Genomic DNA, 26380 nt, shown 5'->3' on the forward strand with positions numbered 1-26380 from the left:
CCAGCATAGCTAGTACTTCAACAGATGGAGAGGATTCAAACGTTAGGCGCACAGAAAACACCATAAGACTGTTGTTATCCGCAGAGGGATCCTGGTGGGTAGAATTGCAGGGATTCCTTGATCCTGCCCGGTTCCTTTCCCTGCTCAAGACCGGGGAGGCGCGTTTCCCGGACGTCTCGGGGGCACATCCGGACAAGTCCGGAGCAAATGTTTCGAAGATCCGCAGTACATGCAGAGGCCCAGGTCTCTGCGTCTCTTGCGTTCCTCGGGGTTCAAAGGGCCTCGGGTTGTTCCTATTTGCATAGGCTCTTCCTGTTGTGGTCGGTTAGGAGAACCTGCAGAGGGATTCCCTCCTAAGGGATGGAGTCTGAATCTCCTTCTTTCCAACCTTCGTTCATGCAATCTGTACTCCAGTTGCAGGGATAAAGTAACCAACTCTTGGAAGGAGGTAGGACGTGCCATCCTGGCTAGCTCGTCCTTGAGCTCATCCTGTAAGCCTCGGCGAAAAAGGGTCTGCTGAGCCGAATCTGGCCATCCGGAGTCTGTGGCCAGTTTGGTAAAAGTAGAGGCATAAGTCTGTACATCTTGATTGCCTTGCCGGAGATCTAGAAGGGTTTCATAAGAAGAATATTGGACTTCTGGTCTCTCAAATCTGGCACACAATAGGTGAGTGAACTGAGAGTAATCCGCTAGCGCAGGGTCCGCGAGTGTTATCAGTGGGGTTGCCCAAGCCAGAGCGTTACCCGTAAGGTTGGAAACAAGAAACCCTACCTTAGTTCTATCCAGTTCATATGCCCTGGGTCGAAAGGTGAAGTAAACCATACAGGCATTCAGGAATTCCTTAAGAAGTTTCGGATTGCCATCATACTTCCCAAAAGAAAAGGTCAGAGGAGGTAGATCGCCTCGGGATTCTTCTCGTGTCGCTACCTGTTGGCGTAGGTTAGTGTTCTCGGTCCGGAGATTCTGAACCTCGGCCTGAAGGCCCTGAATAGCTGTAACCATCTCCTGGAATTGTTCTAAGGAGGCCATGCCGGTAGTTGGGCGTTGCAATCTGTCACACTGTGCAAAAGTTCCAGCCCCCTGAGACTCCTCACCTGGTTCTTCAGCAGGGTTTGATGACTTCGGTCTCCTTCTTCTTTCCGTTTGGAGACTTTCTCTTTCGTCGCTTGACTGAATAGTCCTTCTTCCCTTCTTTCGTTCGAAGAGATAGGGACGGTCTCCCCCCGAGGCCACCTTGCCCGCCTATGGATCTGGCAGTCAGGTGGACCCAGGGGAGTCCGCTCCTCAAACAGGGAAAAAGCCTGTTAAGGCAGAAAAAACCCTGTGTGTCAATCGATGCCTTTGGTAAATCTGATGTGAAGACTGGAGAGGCTGGCGTAGTCCTGTATCAGCTGTAATAGCAAGCTCAAGGTTTGATCCTTCCGGATGAGGGTTTGGCCGCTCACGGGAAGCGAGGAGAAAATCCAACCGGAGGCTAAGGAAGTAATGATAGCCACAAAAGACTCCTGGACGAAGGTAAGAGAGGAAAAAGGAAAGAGAGGGTAAGAGCGCGAGAGAGTGAGAGTGTGCGAGCGCGAGAGAGAAAGAGAGAGTGCGAGCGCGAGAGAGAAAAAGAGAAAGAGAGAGAGAGAGAGAGAGAGAGCGAGAGCGAAAGAGAGCGGTAGAGAGAGAGAGAGAAAGAATGAGAGAGAGAGCGAGAGCGAAAGAGAGCGGTAGAGAGAGAGAGAGAAAGAATGAGAGAGGGATAGACAGAGAGGGAGAGCGAGCGTGAGAGTGAAATCGAGCGTCAGAGAGAGAAAGAGTAATAGACGCGGGAGTAGTAAGGTGAAACTGACACCGAACACACCGCGACAGGTTGACTGAGGCTCCAAGCAGGTACAACCGGGGGGAGCGAGAGAAGAGGAAGCAAGCGAGGCTGACAGCAGAAGAGAAAATCCGGACAGGAAGCTAAGGATAGCGAAGAATCAGATGAAGCAAAAGTAAATAGATTCGCTGGACGGGGCACTGCAAGCAGACGAAAGCCAGGAGACTAACAAAGCGAGTTGCAACGCAAGTTGCAGGGGGGCGTGGTCTCCTCTTATACCTGCCGGTCCTAGACGACTAGCCCGTCGAGCGGACCGGTGTAGAGGCTCAATACCGCCTCCATCTTGACCAGAGTTTCCACGGCCGCGGTGTGACACCCTGGTACATGGATGCTGATGTTGATTGAATGCGCCGTGCCTGTTTCTGCATGTGTGTTGTGTGCATTCACCCATGTGTTGTGTAGGGACAGGATTTAAGTAACGTTTGACAGTGCCACTCATGTATTATTGCTTCCTCTCTAGGGGACTATTGTACAGTTCCCTGATGCTTGTGTGCTATGTCTCCCTCTACGCAGCGTCCAGTGAAGAAGAGGGCGGAGACGGCGCTGTGGAGCTAAGCGGCAGGGATGCCTCCATCGGGCGGTGATGCAAGGCCCAGCCACCCTCCCAGGAATTGCCATCATCCGGGAGCGAGGGGACTGGTGCTGCGTCTGGCACTATGGCTGTAGTAAAAAGGGTCGGATGAGCCACCACAGGGGCTTGCAATGGCGGAAGACAGTGCAGAGACATCCAGGTTGGTGGTCTCCACAGAGGAGGAGGAGCCCGCTACTGAGCCGCACATGGGGCCTGGTGGGGGTAGTACCACTGTTGCAAGTGGTGCAGTCCAGGGCCAGGGTCAGGCGGCAGCACAGGTCACCGCTGAGGGGCCTGTGCATGTCGCTGTCCCTGACCGTGTGACTGCACCACCATGCACCAGCAGGGATGCCCCGTCCCAGGCCCGTCCGCAGGTAGGGGAGAGGCCCACGTCATCTGCCTCTCCACTACCTGCGGACAAGGAGTCCCATGACTGTCCTGATTGGTGTCGCGTTGCGCACGCGTGTCATTCGTGATGACGTGCGTGCTTCCTGGGGGGAGCACGCACACCATCACGAAGAGCAGCATCGTGGCGTGGCACTGTTGGGAGGGGCTCTGGTCGGTGGGTTCCTACATGTGTCGCGCACTCTGGCGGGCCTCTCCTCCTCTGTGGAGACTATGCGCCAGTCATTCTCCCGGCCGTCTTCCGGCCCAGATCCCACAAGGGCCCCCTGTGGACCTGGCCCAACCAACACAGCCAGCTTGGTGGAGATCCCATCCCTGCCACAGTCGGGAGTCGGCGGTCCAGCAGGGGTGGACACCCCAACAACTGGAGACCAGCAGATGGAGGATATGCAGGCATCATCGGACTGGGCACATGGACAGCAGCAGCAGCAGGCTCTAGGTGGGAGCAATGATGGCTCGAGGCCATCAACATCAGAGGGGCAGGCATCGGCCAGAGGGCAGGAGGACCCTGGAATGGGTGTGTCTTCTGTGTGGCTGCGGTTGGGCCAGCGTATAGATGCGGAGCGGCGGCGGGTGGAAGAGGCACGGCTCACAATCGTCAGGGCGGAGAACTCCATGCTGAGGGCACTGAGGCGGGTCGAGTGCCTCGAGGCTATTCGCAGGGAGTTGGAGTCCAACATTGCATCATCCCTGCGAACCCTCGGGGCCATGGAAGAGGACCGCCTCCAGGACATTGACCAGGAGTTTGATGATGCCCTGGCACGGGACATGGGAAAGTGAGCGGTTGGACTAGCCTGCTGCCATTGTAAATAGTTTTTAGTGTTAGGTTTCATTTTGGTTTTCATTTCTTTTGGGGTGATTGGACTATGTCCCACACTTTTGTATATAGTTATTTCTTAGGTAGTTTCTTAGATAGGTTTCAGTTCTTTTGTTGGGCTCACGGACCCTTTCAAAATTTCTTTTACATAGTTGGACTTTGGATTTATGTGTACATTTTCTTTGGATTTCACCATGGGGCAATGGAATTAGATTTTTACGTTTCCTTTGGATTTGTTTTGGTGGACAGAGAATTTGGACCACTTTTCTTTAGGATTTATTTGGATTGCATCTACATTTCATTTTTCATATTTTTGGACATGCATTTCATTTCATGTTTGTATTATTTTGTTGCCTTTCATTACATTGATTTTGTTAATAATACATTTTGATATTTTAATTCCATGTGTGGGATTCACTCATTGGGTTCATGCATGTCAAAATGTGGTTTTACACAATCTATGGCAAACAGTGTGTGTGTGTGACAGACATGTGTTGATGTACATGGTTGACTTTTGATTTGTGTCCTGACATAGGCATGTCGGTGTGGGGTGGATTGTTGAAATCATTGCATGTCAAGACTGGGGTGGCGTGATGTGGTATTTTGGTGCACATGAGGCCCATGATTGTGCATCTTCCTTTCGTGTTGCAGGGGGACATGAGTAGGTGCCTGCTGGCAGGTGCCCCTCACTGCTGGGTGGATGGGGTTGCTGGGGGACATGAGTCGGGGCCTGCTGGCAGGTGCCCCTCAATGCTGGGTGGATGGGGGTGCTGGGGGACATGAGTCGGGCCCTGCTGGCAGGTGCCCCTCACTGCTAGGTGGATGGGGGTGCTGGGGACATGAGTCGGGGCATGCTGGCAGGTGCCCCTCACTGCTGGGTGGATGGGGGTGCTGGGGGACATGAGTCGGGGCCTGCTGGCAGGTGCCCCTCAATGCTGGGTGGATGGGGGTGCTGGGGGACATGAGTCAGTGCTCACTTGTGCATGGTGACATGTGGGCTGGCTGGGGGGCTTCGCCAGGGTGAATGGGCTGCCTGTGGGGCATGGCCAGGGGTGCAGTGTGTACCCCTGTGTTGGGTTCTGGCTGAAGGCCCTGGGGAGGGGGGAAAGGGCACACCTGGGAGGACACACACTGCCAATTCATTGGGGCACCCCAGAAATACACGTACCCCGCTCGCACATGCCCAATCGCACGTAAAACTACCTGCGCACCCCCGAAATACACGTACCCCACTTGCACAGGGCCAATCGAGTGTAAAAATTCCAGCGCACCCCTAAAATATACGTACCCCGCTGGCACAGGGACAATCGCGTGTGAAACTTCCTGCGCACCCCCGAACTACACGTACCCCGCTCGCACAGGGCCAATTGCGTGTAAAACTTCCTGCGCACCCCCAAAATACACGTACCCCACTCGCACAGGCCCAATCGCATGTAAAACATCCCACGCACCCCTGAAATACATGTACCCCACTCGCACAGGGCCAATCATGTGTAAAAATTCCCACGCACCCCCACAATACACGTACCCCTCTGGCACAGGGACAATCGCGTGTGAAACTTCCCGCGCACCCCCGAAATACACGTACCCCGCTCGCACAGGGCCAATCGCATGTAAAACTTCCCACGCACCCCAGAAATACACGTACCACACTCGCACAGGCCCAATTGCATGTAAAACGTCCCGCGCACCCCTGAAATACATGTACCCTGCTCGCACAGGGCCAATCGTGTGTAAAACTTCCCGCGCACCCCCGAAATACACGTACCCCGCTCGCACAGGGCCAATCGCGTGTAAAACTTCCCGTGCACCCCAGAAATACACGTACCACACTCGCACAGGGCCAATCGCGTGTAAAACTTCCCGTGCACCCCAGAAAAACACGTACCCCGCTCGCACAGGCCCAATCGCGTGTAAAACTTCCCGCGCACCCCCGAAATACACATACCCCGCTCGCACAGGCCCAATCGCGTGTAAACATTCCCTCGCACCCCCGAAATACACGTACCCCTTCGCACAGGGCCAATCACGTGTGAAACTTCCCACGCACCCCCGAAATACATGTACCCTGCTCGCACAGGGCCAATTGCATGTAAAACTTCCCGCGCACCCCAGAAATACATGTACCCCACTCGCACAGGGCCAATCGCGTGTAACACTTCCCATGCAGCGGGGTACCTGTATTCGGAGGGGTGCGCGGGGATTTTTACAGACGTTTTCGTGGTTGGGGGGCTTTATGCTGGTCCACTGGGCGGTGCGCCATGTACGAGATTTGTGCGCTGTTCATGACGCACGGGAAGGGGTTGGGGGCATAACTGCCACTGCTGCAGGGTCGCTGCAGTACTCTGCACCACGGCTGGTTATGGATGTTGAAATCCATGAATACGCTGTGTGCAGAAATGGATTTTAGCGCACGCGGCTGGCGCAGACTGCCGCACGGGCACACTGTGCGCCAGTCGCGTGCGCCACTTGTGCGCTGATTTCTATGAATTATCCCCATAATGTTTCAGTTTTTTGCACTGGTCCTTGGTGCTGGGCCCTATCATGCCAAGTGCCAGGATCCATGGAGGTGGAGCAAAATGATGTTGGGTGGATCACGCAGTAGGTGTTAGCAATGGATCTTGGCAATAAGACCAACTTTTAGTGTAGCATGTTGTAACTGAAATGCACATTTGAAACAAAATTGAATTGTGTTGAGTACACAATCTCATCAAAAAAGTCATCCAAATAGGATTTACAATAAATAGTTAACATGTTCTCAAAATAAGAACTAAATTGCTTTCAAGTGTCATGTGGTTTGGGATTTTGTAGCTGAATCAATGATTAGACTTCGCAAACAAACATGATATTCACTGTTTGACTCCCGTTTCCCAGAAAAGCTCACAACTATATGACTATTTAACAGCCACTTCTACAGTACAGCATACATGTCATCCAACAACCAAGAGTACCTGTCATAGCGAGACATAGAAGGCCAAGCAGCAAGCAGTGCCCTATTGCGAGACAAGTGTGGCTGCCATAACACTTTGCCTGAAGTGTCAAATATCCTCAACCTTACCGGGGATAAACCCAAACAGTTGTTGGAAGAAAAAAAAAGAAAAGTAGATAATAACAGCTCCTTTACAAACATAACTAGCAAAAACCAGACATTGAAAGTGAAGCAGACACACACACACACACACACACCTCGACTGAAAACACAGGAATCCGCCTATTTCTCCGATAAGCATGATAATGCCAAAAGTAAAACCGAGAGCTATAGAAAGAAACTTTACACACGTACAAATGCACAACTCAAGGATATGAAATAGTTCACATAACAAAACAGAACATTTTCTGGTCAGGTGCTATAATTTGTTTTCCAAGCAACAATATGATTGAGAAAAATAGCCTTCCTCTTCACCATAAACAAGTATCTCTCTGTACCTTAGTTGGAATTTATTACAGTCCTTGAGCCTCCCAATCTAATTTTCGGTGATAAGCATATGCAGGGAATATTGAGCATGATTTTAGTTATTTTTAATGTGTTACCCTTCCAAAAACTGTCTCTGGAATATATAATGGATCAAGAGAGAGCGTGCCCACTTAGGTAACAATGCCTCACCGGGTGAACCATTCAGGCCAGTAATGCTCCTTCACAAAAGGTAAGGGCTGTAGACGAAAATGCAGCATGGATAGTTTTCTTAATGTGCACTTTTAGAAAGCTTTGTGAAGATTAGCAATGTGTCACACTTAGACTGAAGTTAACCATGCGTATCACTATATAGAATTCTGAAGATTAGCCACACAGAAGAACCTAGAGAGTTGCCAATGTACTAAACCTCCCCCCACTGCTTTCTCCAACACACCAACAAACACTATACACGCCCACTAGGCTAAGCAACCTATACACTAACACACACCCAACACAAGTTTACAACAATAAATCTTCTGGACAGTGGACCATAATTATACAGATACAACAAGCCAGTGCATACAACCTGAAATACCATCCAACCTACAGATAAAACACAGACACACACCTACATAACAAATAGTCACATAGAAACAACCCATGGATTGGATCACACCTGTATGGATAAAATAAGCCGGTGCACGTAACCAACCATCCGCAAGCCAACACACACAGATGTCAGTTTCTCCTGGTTCTGGACCTATCCTATCACTCGTCCCTCACTAACCAACCCATCTTCTTTCTTGCAGGGCCACGTGAGTACCTGGACACGACCCTTGGGTGATAGCGGTGCATGGTATAAATCACCATAACCTAACATTACTGACAACAGAAACTTCTTTCTGGCATCCAGAGACTGGCTTGTCAATTCCTAAGGACATGCAGAGAACTGTACCTATTTAAATTGGAACCTTCTACTTTTAGAAATGCAAAAAGGCTTTATAGCACAAATCTAAATCATGGATTGATTCAACTATTGTCTGATCAGTATGTGAAGACATGCAGAAAAGTGCATGGAAGTTGAAACTGTGGCAATATTTTAAACAAAATGTATGTTGCCATGAAATTAGTTTACCTTTGAATAACACTGAGTTCTACCTAATTTGAAATGCAACATTCCAGAACATTTATATGTATTTAGATTGGTGTGAGCTGGAGTTGACCTATGTTTCACCTCACTGCAGCCCCAGCTATATCACAAGACACCAGGCCACGGTAAGGTCCTTATACATCATGTTCAAACTGGTTTCCAAGCACAGGCCTCAAAATCAGGGCCTAAGTCTGCTGGCTAATGTATAAAGTACAGAGAACTGTCACATCCACCACTTTAGACCCCTCATAAAAAATCAATTTTGATAAAGTCATGGGACTGCTTATTTGTTGTCCAAAACCAAAAGAAACTTGCCTTGACATGTATTAATATCATGACGAGAATGTGCATGGGATGTACCAACAGTGACTGCTTATGGCCAAAGTCTGCATTTATTCACTTAAAATTCAATCAACAAGTTCCATTTTATCCCTAAAATATATTCATTTAAAAATCACATATTTATAGCAAACTCTCTTACCAACTTAAAACAAATTGAAGTTTGTAGGAAAAAGTGTCTTACCTGAAACAAAAATTCACCTGATGCATAATTAGAAAAATATAAAAAGTAGGACAAATTATGATCTCTACAATTGCACATCGTTCTTGGACATGCAATGTCTTAATTTGTGTGTTCTGATCTCCAGAATATAATGATCTTTATTTTATTATTTATTATACCTGCACATTCACATCCAGAATTACACATTAAAAAGGAATTCCTATCCATAGGTCTAGGAGTAGTCCCCCCCCTTCTGTGTTATGAGACTGGTGGAAACCACACCCAATCATAAAATGAAGGGGGAGGAGTAGATGATTATAAAATATCTTGCACATGGAGTTTCATTAATTTCATTAATATTGAAGAATATATTTGGGTTGAAATGAAGACATAATAGGGGAGCTGAGACCAATTGGAAACTGATTTCCAGGCTAGTGGGAGAAAAGAGCCCTTTCAGGAAGTAAGGATTAAGCCATGTTGGAGACTGGGTTCCAGGCACCCAGCTTGAAATGACCTAGTTGTGGCAGTAACTCCAGATTAAGGGTCAAAGCTGATGCTCCAGAAATGAGAAGCCACATTTAAAATGCAATTAGAGCCCTGAGATTACTCCAAATTGCTCCCATAGTGTCCATGGTAAAAACCAAGGAATCAAAATGACTGGGAATTAAGGGGGGGACGCTAATGTGACAAAGATACAGGTGCAGTGTTAAATATGGTGCCCTATGTCTACGATTTAAATTGAGTACAAAGTGAGATGTGATTTCTTTATAGCGACATTCATTTTGTATTGAGAAGTACAGTTTAAAACTGACAAGCATTTGGTGCAAACCTAAATACAGAATGTTTATGAAAAATGAAGCACCATTTAAAATAATATCTGTGGATCCTGCTGGCATAGACCTACACAAACCATAGTATCATCATGAAATACTGATGCCTGAAGAGGTATCATGAAAATTTGTGGACGATTAGAGCCATCATTTTAAATTAGACGTTTGCACAACAGAAATTTGCATGGGGAATTCCTACTGTTCACAGAAAATCGTGCAACTTGTTTAAACCCAAGTTATCTCTTATCCTGAAAATGCACTTGTAGATTTATGTGTATTGTGAAAGGACAAGGGTGCTTTAACGTGGTACCTTCTACTGCAGAATCTGTATTAATAGGAATGTAACATATACATGTCCCGGGAAAGCTGCATACACGTTAACGAATCCCTGAACCACATTTAATGTAGAGAATGTGTTTTTATCTATAAACAGTAAGTGTCATTGGGGAAAATGAAGACTGTTTTGACATATTTAAACCACAATTTGATGCCTCTTGTTGGCATGCTGTCATGAAGTTAAGGATGACAAGCTGTAGATGGGTTTAGAATGCCTGTTCTCTTTTAGACTATAATATATATCTAAAATTGATTATGCTAATGAGTGCTTGCTTCAATTAAGATTATTGAGATTCTTGTAGGCAGGTAAACATTTGTGTTGCTGCCAAATTTTGTGTACCTACAACATTGCAGATACTTCCTTGGTATAAAGCTGGAGACCACCTTTGTTAGAATTGGATATACATTCTTTAAATACATTTAGAGTTTTGAGAAATCACTATTGGTTTTCTTGCCCAGAATTGTGGGGGGGGGGCTGTATATCGGGGACATCAAAATAGTCATGTCACCCTAATGCAAGCCTATCATTTAAACGTAAAACATAAATATTTCTAGATGGTCCAAATTTATGCTATGTTCTTGTCTCTGTTGCAGCAAATTGGGGGTTGCATGACAAAGTAATGAAAACAGAAGAATCTGGATGCAGCAAGGGAGAATAACAAAGGCATAAGGTAGGTTTTTTCATGTTGTTTACAAAATTTAAATCCGCAAGTAGAGGTCAAAATGGCAGGCAGTGCTAGTAGGTGCCAGAAGCCAGAATGGAACACAGTCTTACTGTGTTGAATAAAGACTGAACCTCTAGCACTGATTGTCTTGCGAGTCCTCCATGGGTGTTAACTGTTGGGATACATTCTAGTTACAATTGATATATACTGACCAGGATTAATATTGGTTCTCAAATTTGCTGCAATTTCTTCTTTCCTTTGCAGTTTATTTGTGGCCTGTTCAGTTCATGCTCAAGCAAAGTGCGTAATGTTAATTTTGTCTCTTAATGTAACGGCTCTTCACTTGATAGGTCGCTTATGGAAAGCATACGACCTATAGCTGCATTTATTAACAGGAGGTCATCATCCATGATCCTGTAGTGTAAAAGCAAGGGAAGCACTTGCTTTTGCACTCAGAGGATTTTAAGAAGGTTTGCAAGCGTAGTGGGCGCACAGAGTACTGCACAGGCAGCTCTGTTTCTGCTTGCAAAACTGTTTGGTTTAATGACTGATGATCTTTTCATGCTGTGATAAATCCAGTCGATTCCTATGCAACCCACCTGTTTTTTGCACCTGGTAAAAGTTGATGGATTCCGCATAAATCTATTGTAAATGCTGTCTGCCAGGGGATATTAACACTTTTTGACGACATGGAGCAAACAAAAGAGATGTTAAACTGATTTTGCTTGTTTCAACGCCTTTTTGACACTATGGGCCTCATTACACGGACGGCGGTGGACCAAGGTGCTATTAGCACCTTGGTCCATGCCGGTAAAATACCGGTACCGCCTTGGAGGAAAGGGGAATTACTGCCATCTTGCAAGGTTGGTGGGGCGGTAATTCCCCCTTCCCCCATTGCCATTCCCCATTCCCATTTTTGCCCCATAGGGCATAATGGGAATGGGTAAGGTGCTAATTAAGGCACCGCAAATTGCGGTACCGTAATTAGCTCCCTGGTCCCTTTGCGGGTTGGTTTTTAACGCCTGCAAAAAGCAGGCGTTAAAGTCTCCAACCCACAAAGGGACCTCGTAGTAAGGCAGTAAAGGTTAACGGTCACCGGTACCATTAACGGTGACCGTTAACCCTTACCGCCGTCCGCGTAATGAGGCCCTATATCTTACAAATGTGGAAAATCTCATGGAGGCAACCCAAGTGCATATAAGTGCTAACGTTGGTCGTCACATTCATGAATTTTCACACTTTATGGAAAATGAGCCCCCGCCAGCCCCCTGGGTGTTTTGCATGCTACCTAACCATTCTGAGGCCATGTAAGATTACTTTGGAAGGAAGCAAAAAGGAAGAGGAGGACAACTGCACGCAGTAGAGGGAATGTTGAGGAGCCCCTGATTAGATGTGTGGAGGATGGGATTTTAACTCATTAGGTGTGTTCTTTGTTGAACATCTATGGCCAGTACACACAGCAAAGCCTGCAACTACACAGATATTTTAATTGCAATCAAGGACGCTGGTATTCGCTGTCATCGAGCCTACTGGCAGACTTTAGTGTGCTAACTCTACTCATTGAAGCCACACGCCATGGCATGATCGTCCATTAGGGAATCGATGCATTGAAGGACCAACTTTAATTATTAGTAAAATGTGTTCAATTTCCAAAGCACTGTTCATCAAATTAATAAAAATGGCACATCAACAAACTAAGTAAAAGTGAATAAACGATAATGTCATAAAGGAGGAGCTGGGTATAAGTTCAGTTGTTTAAAAGAGCAGAGAGAAGACGTTTTTCAAGATGGCAAATAACGATGTGGACAGAAGGTGAGGACTGGAGCGGTATGGGGCGTGAGTTCCAGTGTTTGGGAGCTAAAAGGGGGGAATAACCATGGATACACTTGCAAACTATGCATAGAAAGTGGAAAAGAAGATGAGAATCAAACGGAAGAAAAGAAATGGCAAGAAGGGAGGAAGGAATAAAGGAGTGGGGGAAAGAGAACAGATGGAGAAGAGCAGAGTTAGATAGAAAAAAAGAGAGTAGCCAAACCAAAGACCCGCACAATAATCGAAACTAGAGAAAATTAAGGAAAATAAGTAGTTTAGTGGCTTGAAACAAGAGAACATAGCAAGCACAAAGAATGAAAGTGAGAGAACGGTGAAAAATAACAAGATTGTGTGCTGTTGGTGGGAATGAGACATATGTGGGAGTGAAGGAAAAAGTGGGTGAGTGTAGGAAGGGGAAGAGAGGACACAGAAAAGAGGACTTTGGTCCTGGTAGGACTGGATGAAGGAAATGAGAATGCATCTAAGATTGGATGGCAGTGAGAGGCAGGTGTAAAAAGAGAATCGGAGAAGGATGAGAATGAAAAAGGGCCTGGGAATCGTCTGCACAGAAGTGACAGGAATGATGAAGTGAAGTGATGAGTGCTGGAAGGGGGGATAGTGTAGTGAAAACAGCAGTGGCCCAAGTACAGAGCCTTGAACACCAAGGGGGAGAAGATGTGAAGAAGAGATATAAAAGGCACAGGACACAGAAGAAGCGCATTCAGAAAGAGAACAGCAGAGCCATTGAAGAACTGAGCCAAAAAAGTCCAAGAGGCAAGAGTAGAAAGAAGAGTGCGATGATCGAAAATATCAAAAGCTGCAGATAAATCTAAGAGCATGAGTTTAGAATTGTTTCTCAGGATGAGTGGAAAGAGGAGAGTTGGAAACATGATGAAGAGCAGTTTTAATGCAATGAGAGGGACTGAAATCAAACTGGAAAGGAGGTGTAACGGAGAGTGCTAGTACAAATAGGAGGAAACTTAAGAGTATGCAACCTGTTAAAGTAGTTTAGAAAGAAAGGGAAGGAGAGAAATGGGTTAGGTCCCTTCTGATTTCGATGCTTGATGTGGTTTTTAGGCAGTATTGCAGCACGTTTTTGCTGGTGCAAGTATACGTAGAATTATGGCAAACGTTGTTTAGTGCAAACAACCTATTCTTTCAATGCAGGTATTCATCAGGGAAAAGGAGCACACTAAGGCAAACATATCCTTGGTGCAAACATTGATTCAAAGAATGTTTTTGCACTAGGGCTTTTTTTTACATAGTGCTAATTGCATTTGTGCCAGTGCAAAAGTTCTGTAATAACACCCCTGGACTGCTTGTATCAGAAAAAAAGGGAGAATTTTTTGGGTAAAAATGCTCTTATGCTGCCATATGATATGTGATTTTTGTGTGTGAGTTAGTGAGTAAGGTTATTGGTGGAGTTAATAAACAGTTGACATATAGGGAATATGTGAGGGCGAGATAAGTATAGAGAGAGAGAGAGAGACTGATTATACTGGAAAGGAAACAAAATCAGGGCCAGATTACAAACTATTCAAGAGTTACTTTTCGGCTGGCAGTACATTTCAGGGGTTCAAACATTGCACCATTTTACTTACTTTAACCAATTAGCAATGTGCACCAGTGACCTTGAGGCTTAAGGGCGCAAACACAGAACAGGTAACAAGTACAGCGCATAATGAGACAAACAAAACAAAGAAAGCATGACAATGCAAACGCAACAGGAGACACAGGAAACAAAGGATCATCAAAAAATAATAAACCCGATACATTATCTGAACAATAAGGTCTTTAACGTGTTTCTCAGTCGATGTAAAGGTGCTGATATCTGGAGGCAGAGCATTCCAAGCCTTTGGTAGAGCAAGATAAAAAGCCCTTTTTAGGACCTAAGTCAACTTACATGCTGGTATTTCGAGCTGATTAGTATACTTAGACCTCAGAGATCTTACACAAGATTTGCGAGTCAAATCGTCCCTCAAATACAGCGGGCAAGAACCAATCAGGCATTTATGGGTCATCAATAGCAAGCACAAATGTAATCTTGCTTCAATGGGCAGCCAATTCAGACCAGGCCTCCCACCAGAGACATGATCTTCCCTTTTGAAAGCAGTAATAACATTGACAATGCTATTTTGTATGGTTTGTAGTGTGAGAAACCTGAAGGTGTCTCACCCGCTAGTCCCCCGTGGATCGATCATTCAGATGGCCAGGACACAGCCATCACTTTTGGATCCAGTTCCTGGGGGTGGACCAGTGCAGGAAGATCATCTGGGTGATGGGTCTTTCAGGAGTGGGACACCGGATTGCGAGATGCAGTATCCCTGTCCCTGTAACACCTATACTGCATCCTACCAGGTTGGATCTTTAGAAACTCAACCCCCCCATTCACAACACAAACACATTCTCACAGACAGCTCACTATGAGAGAAAACACACTAACACCTGAGCCGTATACCTGACATTTTCCAATTCGATAGTCAGGCAGTATCAGGCAATTACTGACATCACACACATCTGACTTCCATTACATTTCCCCACACAGATAAAGAACGGAGCACGAGAGCACACTCTGAGCGAGGAAAGCACACGAGGAAGCAGCAGTTCCAAGATTGCAGTTTAATACACGGTGAAAGACGGCAAAACAGAAGGGATCTCAAGTGCCCTTGACCTTTTCGATGAGGAACCATTACTTTCACGAAACCTCGATAATAGAAAGCGTAAGACCAGGAAACCAGGCTGAAGAATCCAGCATTGTGTGTCGGAGGTACCCGAGGCTCTCCCGCACCGATAATCAAGATGGGGAGAATCACCTGCTGCCGTGGTACTGTCCTTGGCTCCTACAACAAAGCAGCACCAATGAAATCAACACAGCCGGCGAGTTGGGGAGGGCAATACCAGAACGGTGTGTTTCGAAGCCCAGGTTGCAAGCAGCAACATTTTATGGTGAACGCTGAAGTGAACAGTGTATGAAGTGAATGTGATAACCAACAAGAGTAAAATTGGACAACAGATGAGTGATTGAACTTTGAAACGAAGATACCATACCTTAGACAGAGTGATCTGGCACTGTGTGTGTGCTTATTTGAAGGTCTCTGTAAGGTATCCTACTGAGAGATGGCTAAAGCAAAAGAGTGACAAAGGATTGTGAATCGAAGTGGTCCTGCAACGGGTCAAGCAAAATCCTGTGCACAATCGAAAGACTTCAATGTTTATCCCGTAAAGAAAGTTGATGATAAAGTAAATTGAAATTGGTCGGAACCTGGCGGAGGGAAGACTGATTGAACATTGTGTTATGATTAAGTAGATAAAGTTGGTCCGAGCCTGAACGAGGGAGATCAGCTGAGAGCTTTTGGATAAAGCAAGTTTGTGTTAAAGTAAATTGAAATTGGTCCAAGCCCGGTTGAGGGAGACTGATTGAACACTGTGTTGGAATGGATCTGAGCCCGGCAGAGGGGGATGTGGGGTGAACCATGAGTCACCTGTGAAATTGGATAATTGAAAATCCTACGAGCATTGAGTTAAAGAGGATCTGAGTTTGGCTGAGGGGGGTCTGAGGTGAATAGTGAATCACCTGAGAAATTGAGCAAGTGTCAAATCGTGAGAGGAAAATAACACATTGTTTGTTTGTCGCATAAGGCCCTCTGAAAGAAGAGACTTTGAAAGGCTAAGAGATTTGGGCACAGAAGGCCTTGATGCTAATGTTTGAACTGCACCTTCATACTAGAGAAGCCAGAGACTGTGCTAAGATTGAGTGCATCACCTTGTACCGTGCTGAAAACGTGGAGAAGGGAGGCCAACGGGTTGAATATCCTGACTTATCATTTTTTGGGCACTTCTTTCTTTTACATAACATTGTTTCCCACGCTATTTGTAATTAGAGATACAGATTGGCAATAGGTTCTTTCAGTATAGGCCCTTTTATTTTGACAAGACACCACTAGGACTGCGTTACTATCATTTGATGGTCGTAGCTTGCTCCCATTTTTAGATTTAGGATTAGATAGGTGTTTTTCAAACCTTTGTTTAAAGTTCAATAAACACCCTTGAACTGTGGTCACTTGTGTTTGTCTTAATGTTGGCACCATGCCTTGCTTACAGTTGTCTAGAACAATCTGATTTGGTTATGCCCACCAATAAGCTACTGCAATAATCAATTTTATAACTCACAATGTCCTTACCTACCGTCTCGTAGTTTGTCTATGAGATGTAGGGGCGAAGTTGTGCCAGCAGCTTAATATAATAAGCATTGGCTAAGCTATTAACTTGGGCCATAATGTTCAGATTCTGATCCAAATAAACACCCAACATTTTTACTTTATTTTGTGTTTCGATACTACAATCTGGAAGCAAAAATGAGTGGGCACTACTGGAATATTAATCTCCTTAATGTCCTTAAATCTTGGTAAATGAAATCTCTGATGTATAGTTTTCAATAGCAGGATAATTTATCATGTGCAGGAGCCGGCAGTAAAAGACTCGGAGACACCCAAGTCAAAAAATAACAGTAGAGGCAAAAGACTAGGTACAATACCCAGTCATACAGCCGCTCTCTGAATCCCAATCTGGGTTTTAATTAGTTGCAATGTTGAAAAAACACTCTAGTATAGAAAAAAGTTAATTAGAAAAAACTCCAAAGTAGTGTTGTTTTCCAATAATGATTTTTTATCACTCCAATTTAGGTTCATATGTAAAAGATAATGAGTAGTCACTAATGATTCTTAGTGAGGAAGGGTTCTGCCAAAAATAACTTTCTTAACAGACTCCAATTATGCCAATGCATTTCGGAATGTAAATTCCTTCATCAGGGCAAGTCTGAACAACATCATCATACAATATATATGAAAGTAACAAAGTAATAAGTATAAGGCCATGATAATTATGTGGAACATGCGTGCAGATATTAGCATCCATTTACATAGCATTTATAAGTCAGATACAATAAAATAAAATAAAATAAAATAAAATAAAACACATACCCAGAGATTATGTGTGTAGAAGTAGAAGGTGTACCGAAAAATAAAACGAGAATAAACGCAATCAGTCAGTGAAAAGTCCTGCCTATATAAATTATAGCCATATAAACAGAATGTAATATATTACCTGAATACAGAAAATGTGATGTGGCAATTCAACTACGGGGCAGTGATCGTCATAAAACGAACCGCTCCCTGAGCCCAATGAGGAGCGATCTCTGTGAAGATAGATGTAATCTGTTTTAGAATCTCACGAGGTTCACAGCGTTGCAATTAGCACCGTTCGTGGTAAGAATAAGCTTACCGTCACAGAGAGTGTTCCAGAGCTGTTTTCTCTGTGTCTGCCGATAGCAGACTGGTCGCGCTGCATCGGAGGGTTGCTTGGCAACCTAGTTAAATACGACACGTGATCGCGGCTCCTCACTCGAGGGCGTAATCAAAAGTGTCGAGGCTGCAATCAAGCCAGAGTGCTTGAATACAGAGGTTTAAACTATTTGTGGAGCCTAATGGGCTCATTACTGGTAATGTAAATCTATTAAGGAAAAAATAGAATGTAAGAGAAAATCATAGAAAGTGAAAAAATACTTGAAACCAGAAACGTTGTAAGCAAGCTTGTAGGCTTGAATAAACAGGAATAAACAGGAATAAACTATTTAAAGAGCCTCATGGGCTCATAGTAAATGCAATGAACCCATTTAGAAAATAATATTCTTAGAAAATCATGGAAAGTAAGGAAATACTAGATGCCAACATTACAGAAAATGGATAGTAGCACATATAAGAGAGACAGAACAGAATATAGCTATGTCAATAATTCACATCACGCATTAAATCAGAAATCACAAAGATAGATGCTGCCAATGGTGTCGTCATCTAGACGGCACCTTGGGTCCTGGATAAAAATCCAGGATATGCAGCATGCAAATCACATTCATGGGGAGTGTTCTAAATCCACATAGTCCGTAACAGTTCAGAATACCAACAATACTCGTCAGTTCATATTGATGATGGTGTTATGTAAGTCTTGGTGCCACTAGTGCATCAATGTAATTTCAAACAGGTCCATTTAAGCAAAAAATAACATACAATCAGAGAAAACAATGAAAATTAATCTCCTCATTTAGTCCATTAGGTACCAAGCTGCCAAGCCTGTCTATCCAATACGTTTCCCTGCGATTTAAACGTTGACTTAGATCCTCATGAGGACTGTTCTTGGTAAGTACTTCCAAAATCACAAATCTTATCTGTGTCACATTATGCCCATTAGCCACCCAATGGCGTGCCACAGCTGAATTGGTGTTTGCATTCCGGATACAGGACCGATGCTCCCCCATCTAAGTTTGGCTGTTCTTGTTGACTGTCCAACATAGAATTTCCCACATGGGCACTTGATCCCATACATGATGTTACTACTGTCAAAGGTCCCAAACGTCTTCAGCAGAATCTTCTGGCCTGTTCTCGGATGGTTGATGATGTTGCCTTTAATCACAAAGTTACAATTCACACAATGTAGGCAAGGGAATGTACCAGTACGTTGGGTTGTGAGTCCTTTTCTTGCTGGTTTTGTTTGCACCAATTCGTCCCTTAGGTTCTTACTGCGTTGATATGCAAAAACTGGTTTTTCATTAAACAGATTCTGTACTCTGACGTCATTTTTGAATATCTCCCAGTGTTTCATGATGGTTTTATTGCTTTGTGTTGAAAACTTTGAAACGTATACTGGTGACTTCAACTCCCTCTTACCCTTAGGGTTCTGCACTGATAATAGAGTCTCTCGTGACAGGGCATTGACTTTGTCAGATGCTAAATCAAGCTCATTCTGCTTGTATCCACGGGCTAGAAATTTCTCCTTCATCTCCATCTGTTGCATTTTACAGTCCTCAGGGTCACTCACTATCTTCTTTACCCGTACTAATTGACTGTATGGCAGGTTTTTGAGCAAACTTGGCTGGTGAAAGCTGAGGCGATGCAAGAGGTTATTGCGATCAGTGGTTTTCCGAAACAGTGAAGTACTGTAACTGTTAGCTTGCTTTCTGACCTTGACATCTAGGAATGTTATGGTGTCGTATGAAGTTTCTTTAGTGAATTGTATCCTTTGGTCAATGCTGTTTAGATATTTGAAAAATGCCTCAAAGGACTCTTTGGTCCCCTTCCAAACCCCAAAGATATCATCTATATATCTTGTCCATATCCGAATGTCCTTATTCCATTCTTGTCTCTTCAATACATGGTCAGTCTCAAATTTGTGCATGAAGCAATTGGCGTATGAGGGTGCCATAGTTGCCCCCATCGATGTCCCTGAAACTTGTAAATAGAACTGATTGCCATACTGAAAATAAGAGTTTTCTGCAATAAATTGTAGAAGAGCCAGTATAAATTCCTTCTGGGCACGAATCTCAGGTGCCTCAAGCAAAAGCCATTCCACAGCTTCGATCCCTAGGTCGTGAGGTATAGAGGTGTAGAGACTTTTCACAGCAATAGTGAACATCAAATCTTCTTGTAAAGGTGTCAAGGAGTTGATTTTCTGAAGGAAGTGGGTAGTATCTCGAGTGTATGTACATGTTTTCTGAATTATAGGCTGTAGGAAAAAATCGATATAGATCCCTAAGGATCCTGCCAAGCGGATTAAACAATTAGAGTACCTCATACGAAAGGAGATTAATAGGAAATTACATGCAATTACCCTCGGACGATACTTTAAGAATCAACGCTATTGATGTTCACTATTGATGTGAAAAGTCTCTACACCTCTATACCTCATGACTTAGGGATCGAAGCTGTGGAATGGCTTTTGCTTGAGGCACCTGAGATTCGTGCCCAGAAGTAATTTATACTGGCTCTTCTACAATTTATTGCAGAAAACTCTTATTTTGAGTATGGCAATCAGTTCTATTTACAAGTTGCAGGGACATCGATGGGGGCAACTATGGCACCCTCATACGCCAATTGCTTCATGCACAAATTTGAGACTGACCATGTATTGAAGAGACAAGAATGGAATAAGGACATTCGGATATGGGCAAGATATATAGATGATATCTTTGGGGTTTGGAAGGGGACCAAAGAGTCCTTTGAGGCGTTTTTCGAATATCTAAACAGCATTGACCAAAGGATACAATTCACTAAAGAAACTTCATACGACACCATAACATTCCTAGATGTCCAGGTCAGAAAGCAAGCTAACAGTTACAGTACTTCACTGTTTCGGAAAACCACTGATCGCAATAACCTCTTGCATCGCCTCAGCTTTCATCAGCCAAGTTTGCTCAAAAACCTGCCATACAGTCAATTAGTACGGGTAAAGAAGATAGTGAGTGACCCTGAGGACTGTAAAATGCAACAGATGGAGATGAAGGAGAAATTTCTGGCCCGTGGATACAAGCAGAATGAGCTTGATTTAGCATCTGACAAAGTCAATGCCCTGTCACGAGAGACTCTATTATCAGTACAGAACCCTAAGGGTAAGAGGGAGTTGAAGTCACCAGTATACATTTCAAAGTTTTCAACACAAAGCAATAAAATCAAGAAAACCATCATGAAACACTGGGAGATATTCAAAAATGACGTCAGAGTACAGAATCTGTTTAATGAAAAAACAGTTTTTGCATATCAACGCAGTAGGAACCTAAGGAACGAATTGGTGCAAACAAAACCAGCAAGAAAAGGACTCACAACCCAACGTACTGGTACATTCCCTTGCCTACATTGTGTGAATTGTAACTTTGTGATTAAAGGCAACATCATCAACCATCCGAGAACAGGCCAGAAGATTCTGCTGAAGACGTTTGGGACCTGTGACAGTAGTAACATCATTTATGGGATGAAGTGCCCATGTGGGAAATTCTATGTTGGACAGTCAACAAGAACAGCCAAACTTAGATGGGGGGAGCATCGGTCCTGTATCCGGAATGCAAACACCAATTCAGCTGTGGCACGCCATTGGGTGGCTAATGGGCATAATGTGACACAGATAAGATTTGTGATTTTGGAAGTACTTACCAAGAACAGTCCTCATGAGGATCTAAGTCAACGTTTAAATCGCAGGGAAACGTATTGGATAGACAGGCTTGGCAGCTTGGTACCTAATGGACTAAATGAGGAGATTCATTTTCATTGTTTTCTCTGATTGTATGTTATTTTTTGCTTAAATGGACCTGTTTGAAATTACATTGATGCACTAGTGGCACCAAGACTTACATAACACCATCATCAATATGAACTGACGAGTATTGTTGGTATTCTGAACTGTTACGGACTATGTGGATTTAGAACACTCCCCATGAGTGTGATTTGCATGCTGCATATCCTGGATTTTTATCCAGGACCCAAGGTGCCGTCTAGATGACGACACCATTGGCAGCATCTATCTTTGTGATTTTTGATTTAATGCGTGATGTGAATTATTGACATAGCTATATTCTGTTCTGTCTCTCTTATATGTGCTACTATCCATTTTCTGTAATTTTGGCATTTAGTATTTCCTTACTTTCCATGATTTTCTAAGAATTTTATTTTCTAAATGGGTTCATTGCATTTACTATGAGCCCATGAGGCTCTTTAAATAGTTTATTCCTGTTTATTCAAGCCTACAAGCTTGCTTACAACGTTTCTGGTTTCAAGTATTTTTTCACTTTCTATGATTTTCTCTTAAATTCTATTTTTTCCTTAATAGATTTACATTAACAGTAATGAGCCCATTAGGCTCCACAAATAGTTTAAACCTCTGTATTCAAGCACTCTGGCTTGATTGCAGCCTCGACACTTTTGATTACGCCCTCGAGTGAGGAGCCGCGATCACGTGTCGTATTTAACTAGGTTGCCAAGCAACCCTCCGATGCAGCGCGACCAGTCTGCTATCGGCAGACACAGAGAAAACAGCTCTGGAACACTCTCTGTGACGGTAAGCTTATTCTTACCACGAACGGTGCTAATTGCAACGCTGTGAACCTCGTGAGATTCTAAAACAGATTACATCTATCTTCACAGAGATCGCTCCACATTGGGCTCAGGGAGCGGTTCGTTTTATGACGATCACTGCCCCGTAGTTGAATTGCCACATCACATTTTCTGTATTCGGGTAATATATTACATTCTGTTTATATGGCTATAATTTATATAGGCAGGACTTTTCACTGACTGATTGCGTTTATTCTCGTTTTATTTTTCGGTACACCTTCTACTTCTACATACATAATCTCTGGGTATGTGTTTTATTTTATTTTATTTTATTTTACTTTATCTGACTTATAAAGGCTATGTAAATGGATGCTAATATCTGCACGCATGTTCCACATAATTATCATGGCCTTATACTTATTACTTTGTTACTTTCATATATATTGTATGATGATGTTGTTCAGACTTGCCCTGATGAAGGAATTTACATTCCGAAATGCATTGGCATAATTGGAGTCTGTTAAGAAAGTTATTTGTGGCAGAACCCTTCCTCACTAAGAATCATTAGTGACTACTCATTATCTTTTACATATGAACCTAAATTGGAGTGATAAAAAATCATTATTGGAAAACAACACTACTTTGGAGTTTTTTCTAATTAACTTTTTTCTATACTAGGGTGTTTTTTCAACATTGCAACTAATAAAAACCCAGATTGGGATTCAGAGAGCGGCTGTATGACTGGGTATTGTACCTAGTCTTTTGCCTCTATCGATACTACAATCTGCCACTGCAAAGTATTTGTAAGCTGTGCTCATTTAATTTTAATCTCAGTACCAACTACCATCAATTCTTTGTTTTCTTTATTAAGAGTCAAACCATTTGCCACTATCCATGTTTAAATAAATTCATAGATTTTATTCACAGTTTTTTCATCCTCAACATGATTACCAGAAAGTGGGACGACACATTGAGTGTCGTCAGCAGAGTTGGTAAAAACCAATTTGATTATCTTCCAGGAGATTAAAAAAGGGGGACATAAAAATATGAAATAATTAAGGAGCTAGGCAAACCCCTGAGGCACGCTATAATCAAGGCGTGCTGGTGGGGCCTCGGCTTCCTTGTTTGCTACAAACTCTTCACCATCGATTACTTACAAATAAACTAATCCAGAAGGCGGCGCCATCAGAAAAGTAAGCTACTTCTTTCAGTCTGGTGACCAACAAAGTGTGGCCAACCACATCAAAAACTGCGGACAAATCCAGCAGCATAAGCATAGCAGATTGTCCCTTATCCATAGTCTTTAACAATCTGGATTGTAAATTGAGTAATGCTTTCTCCATGCCATGCCCTTGCCTAATACCTGATTGCCATTTATTCAAAATCACATGCTTGTTCAATATTCTGAAATTTAACATAATATTTTTATTTAACTCTAGAGACAGATTTATTTTTGTAATTTGATGAGGTCACCTCACATTGGGGAAGTACAGGCTTCCATTTACCCACCCACTGGGTCAAAGATGGAAAAGAATCCACCAACACCACACTACAGACCTTGCCCGTGGCATTGATCCATTGCCATCTTTTTGTTTCTTTACAGTTATCTTTTTCGTCTCTTCATTCAATCTAAAAGAAAAAAAATGAAAAATAGAAACAGGAAATAAATAAGAAAAATAAAAAAAGAACAAGCAAAGGGAAAAATAGAAAATAGGAGAAAAAAGATGCAATGGTGGCAATAGAAAAGAAGATGGAAAGAAAGGTATATGTCTGTGGTGCAACCTCCATGAGTACCTTAAACATATGACCATGTTTGGAAAATTTATTTTTATTTATTTACAAAGCTTGTACAGTGTTTTTTCCGAAGCGCAGTAAAAGTAGGTGACCGTACAAACAAAATTAATACAATTGACAAGTACCCATAGAGAAATGAGAAAAGAGAATTTTATGAAGATAAACACGGGAGTAAATACAGTTTTAAATGTTTTTTAAAAAGATCGTGAGTGAGAGGAATGAATGTCCAAAGGGAGGGCATTCCAAACTTTGAGAGCCAATTGTTGAAATGAGCAAAAACCTAGAGTGTTCACAAGGCGACCGAGGGACAGACCGAAGAATTTGAGAGGCAGGTCAAAGGTCGTGAGAGGGGTGATATAGAGGGTTCAGAGAGCAGAGATAATGAGAGGCCAATGCGTGAATAGCCTTGAAGACAAATCATAAGAACATCAATTGCTTCATTGGGAGCCAATGAAGACATGACAAAAAAGGAGAAATGTTTGAGACTGAGGAGATGCAAAAAATAGTTTCTGACAGCAGAGTGAAGAATTGAACGTAATGGTAGAATAGCATAATTGGGGAGATCAACATAGAGAGAGCAACAATAATTGAGGCATGGAAGAAATAGTTTGCAAGAGTGTGCTTTTAGAAGGTGAAAGCCAAAAGGTGTTATACTAATATTAAAGAGGTGAAAATTACAACACAGAAAAATAGTAGGAATTTGAGGCTGAAGTGAAGAGAGGACTCAAAAAGATTCTGAGATTACACACTTGGTGACTAACGGGGAGCTGGAGAGGAGGAAAAGATATAGGTGGGAAGTGGGGGAATAAAAGAAGGAGGGAAAAACAATATGTCTGTTTTATTTGGACATGGAGAGAGAAAACGAGATGCCATGCATTATTTGACAGCAGAAAGAACAGAAAAGGTTGCTGTTGAAGGGAATCCGTAAAGGAAGAACAGGAAATGAAAATCTTCATGTCGGCCACATAGAGGTAAACCTGGAATCTTTGGTCAAGAATTAGCGGGGCCAAAGGAGATATGTAAAGGGAGAATAAAAGAGGACAGAGGACAGAACCCTGGAGGACTACGAAAGGGAGAAGCTGTGACTGTGAAGGTGATCCTTTGCAGGAGGTGGCATAAGAATGGATACATATCTAAGAGGAGAACCATTGAAGGGGCAGTGTCAGAAAAGTTTAGAGAGGCAAGTGTGGAAAGTTGAGTAGGGTGTTCCACACTATCAAAGGATTTAGGACCGCTGCCAGTTCTTGGTCTATCTGGCATAAGTGGAGAAGGAGACATCCTCACAGCATTTTAGGGCATCCAAGATCACCGTGGGTTGGGTCTCTCAATAGACCTTCATTAGCGCTGTAGCACTTTTCCAAGATGGCGCCCAGAACTCTGGGGAATTACTCACAGGATCTATTCTTAAGGAACAACACCAGTAAGCTAACTGCGTCTCTTCTGTCTTCGGAAGCCCGTTGCTGTGTTTGTCCGCCTTTCACCTCGCTACTTTGCTAACTCTTTCCTTCATCTGGCTCCTCCTGCGCTTTCCGCTCGGCATCATCTCTCCTTGCCCTCGGTTCTCCAAAGCCTTCCGTTTTCCTGGTTCCCTGTCTCATGTTGCCTCTCATCATTCCTCTTGGTTCTCTCCTTCCTTCTTCCTGCTTCCTACCTACCCGGTAGGATTCTGCCTTCTCCGCTCTGTGGTAGAAGACCCTCCCTGTGGTTTCCATTGGAGCTTCCTGCAAACATTTCAACTTACAATGCTTTCGGAATTGACTACCGAGGAATCACTTTAGTGCAAGAACTCTGGGTTTTTCCCCTTCACAAGTTTTTTTTACCTTTTTGGGGCTTGGGCCTCACAGCTACCTTTGTCGCCCTGTACAAGTAGGTGACCGTACAAACAAAATTAATACAATTGACAAGTACCCATAGAGAAATGAGAAAAGAGAATTTTATGAAGATAAACACGGGAGTAAATACAATTTTAAATGTTTTTTAAAAAGATTGTGAGTGAGAGGAATGAATGTCCAAAGGGAGGGCATTCCAAACTTTGAGAGCCAATTGTTGAAATGAGCAAAAACCTAGAGTGTTCACAAGGCGACCGAGGGACAGACCGAAGAATTTGAGAGGCAGGTCAAAGGTCGTGAGAGGGGTGATATAGAGGGTTCAGAGAGCAGAGATAATGAGAGGCCAATGCGTGAATAGCCTTGAAGACAAATCATAAGAACATCAATTGCTTCATTGGGAGCCAATGAAGACATGACAAAAAAGGAGAAATGTTTGAGACTGAGGAGATGCAAAAAATAGTTTCTGACAGCAGAGTGAAGAATTGAACGTAATGGTAGAATAGCATAATTGGGGAGATCAACATAGAGAGAGCAACAAT

The 26380-nt window shown here is 43.5% G+C and overlaps 1 protein-coding gene across 3 annotated transcripts in view; it reads left to right on the forward strand.

Moving 5' to 3' along the window:
* Positions 1-26380, forward strand: part of HDAC7 (histone deacetylase 7) — a 1864336-nt gene that overhangs the window by 463573 nt on the left and 1374383 nt on the right. For all 3 annotated transcript variants that reach the window (XM_069653189.1, XM_069653190.1, XM_069653188.1), the window contains exon 2: positions 10464-10540. The gene's annotated coding sequence lies outside the window, so the exon portion shown is untranslated. The remainder of the gene's footprint in view (positions 1-10463; positions 10541-26380) is intronic.

Source organism: Ambystoma mexicanum, chromosome 3q, assembly GCF_040938575.1.
Source record: "Ambystoma mexicanum isolate Mex_15411 chromosome 3q, UKY_AmexF1_1, whole genome shotgun sequence".
Classification (NCBI taxonomy): domain Eukaryota; kingdom Metazoa; phylum Chordata; class Amphibia; order Caudata; family Ambystomatidae; genus Ambystoma; species Ambystoma mexicanum.